Genomic DNA, 2,587 nt, shown 5'->3' with positions numbered 1-2,587 from the left:
CTTAGAAGTAAAAAGGTCTGGAATATCTTTTTGGGGTTCTAAAAATTGCCACAGAGGTGGAACCTTTCCCGTTTAAAAAGGTTCCCTGAGGATCCCCTCTGAAAATATTATTTGAAGAACCCTTTGCTACATTGAAACATTGAAGGTTCCTCCAAGGATGTCTCAACTAACCAAAGGTGCAAATATGAACCATTGACCGTCAATGCTTCCTTGAGGAACTCCAAGCATTCCTTGGGGATCGCCAGGGTTACTGAAGTCTCCACTAATTCTAAGAGTGTACTGTGGTTGCTCTTTGAAAACCTACTGTATAGCTCTGTTATACACACAAATTCACTGGTGGCTGATGATTCCATAGGAACACCAAGATGTAGAAAAAATCTCAAACAATGTTTAGAAAGAATTGCATGTTTTGCAGTTAGCTTTTCGGTGCCCAGACTCAAACAAAGACATGCATTCTTTGATGAAACATCTCCAATCAACAGTGGATGGACAGAAGAGAAAAGCAAATAATACAGACTTTACAGGAAAACTATTTACATTTTAGGTTTGACATTTTTACATCTTAAAGATGTTTATACAGTCATCAAACTGTGAATAATTGTGAAATGTATTAACAGCACGAGCTATAAGTAGCAGCAGGCTCTTTTAAAGCCCGAAATGAATGCACTGAGCAAGTGAAAACGTTTGTAGGAGGATACTGTATGTGTCGTATTGAACCAGGGCCTTAGACTGCCAGCCAAGTAAAACACATGATACACTATATGGAGTGTCCTACCTTCTCAAGGAGGTTTTCAACATGTTGTATTCTGAGATTGCTTCACAAGTTTGTTAGCGTTCTACAAAAATGGCTTTGCTGTTTCAGCATGCGATAGTGATTCAGGGCAGCAGCCTGGGTAAGAGGGGGTGTGCTGTGATGGACAATATAATGAATCTGACACATGCAGATAGACTCCAATGTATAGGTCTACAAATGGTTTTATATACAGTATATCTCCACAAATGTCTGTGTCGATGGAAATATAGTAAGCAAAATGTTAAACAGAGGATAAATGTTTCCTAGATTGAGAATTGTGAATTGTGTAAAATTCCATGCATATATTCTCATAAACAATGAGAATTAAATAAGATTGATGTGTCAAATACTGCACTTTAAATGGTGACCATTGTACCTGAGTTTGGCCCATAAATTCATAGAGTGGACTAGTGTTACCTATATCTGCCAAAGATTAGGTGTAGAGGAAATTGGTATTAGGAACTTACATGTGGATTATGTTGTGTACAGTGTAGGAGAGTTGGTCTTTAAAAGGAATCTGCAGTATAACCAAACATCGTATCAATGTAATTGTAAAATCACTTATTTATGGTCTCCATGCAGATTGCAAATTGCCTCAAACATTGGATAGGTTGCTTATTCAAAATTATCATTCCAGCTATTGGTGTTCCCTCAAATGCAAAGAAAAATTACATTATATACAGTACCAGTAAAAAGATTGGACACGTACTCATTCAAGGGTTTTTCTTGATTTTTTAAAACTAAGCTATGAAATAACATATGGAATCATGTTGTAACCAAAAAAGTATTTAACAAATCAAAACATATTTATATTTGAGATTCTTCCAAGTAGCCAACCTTTGCCTTGGTGACAGCTTTGCACACCCTTGGCATTCTCTTAACCAGCTTCATGAGGAAAACTTTTCCAAAAGTCTTGAAGGAGTTCCAACATATACTGACACTTGTTGGCTGCTTTTCCTACACTCATCCCAAACCATCTCAATTGGGTTGAGGTTGGATGATTGTGGAGGCCAGGTCACCTGATGCAGCACTCCATCACGCTCCTTCTTGGTCAAATATCCCTTACACAGCCTGGAGGGGTGTCTTGGTTCATTGTTCTGTTGAAAAACAAATGATAGTAACACTATGTGCAAACCAGATGGGATGGCATATTGCTGCAGAATGTTAAACACTTTTGTTGGTTACTACATGATTCCATAAGTGTTATTTCATAGTTTTACTGTCTTCACTATTATTTTATAATGTAGAAAATAGTAAAAATAAGGAAAAACCCTTGAATCAGTAGATGTGTCCATACATTTGACTGATTAAATATACACTACCGTTCAAAAGTTTGGGGTCACTTCGAAATGTCCTTGTTTTTGAAAGAAAAGCATATTTTTTGCGACAACGTGATGCTGGCATTCTTTCTGAAACATTATATTTACATAAGTATTCCGACCCTTTACTCAGTACTTTGTTGAAGCTATTTTGGCAGTGATTTTCTCCCGTTCTTATATGCCGATCCTCTCAAGCTTTGTCTGGTTGGATGGGGAGTGACGCTCCACAGCTATTTCAGGTCTCTCCAGAGATATTTGATCAGGTTCAAGTCCGTGCTCTGGCTGGGCCACTCAAGGACTTTCAAGGAGACTTGTCCCGAAGCCACCCTGCATTGTCTTGGCTGTGTGCTTAGGTTCGTTGTCCTGTTGGAAGGTGAACCTTCACCCCAGTCTGATATCCTGAGTGAGCTGGAACAAGTTTTCATCAAGTATCTCTCTGTACTTTGCTCCGTTCATCTTTCCCTCGATCATGACT

The sequence above is a fragment of the Oncorhynchus masou genome, chromosome 6 (assembly GCF_036934945.1).
Source record: "Oncorhynchus masou masou isolate Uvic2021 chromosome 6, UVic_Omas_1.1, whole genome shotgun sequence".
In the NCBI taxonomy this organism is placed as follows: domain Eukaryota; kingdom Metazoa; phylum Chordata; class Actinopteri; order Salmoniformes; family Salmonidae; genus Oncorhynchus; species Oncorhynchus masou.
Note: the sequence above shows the minus strand (reverse complement) of the source record.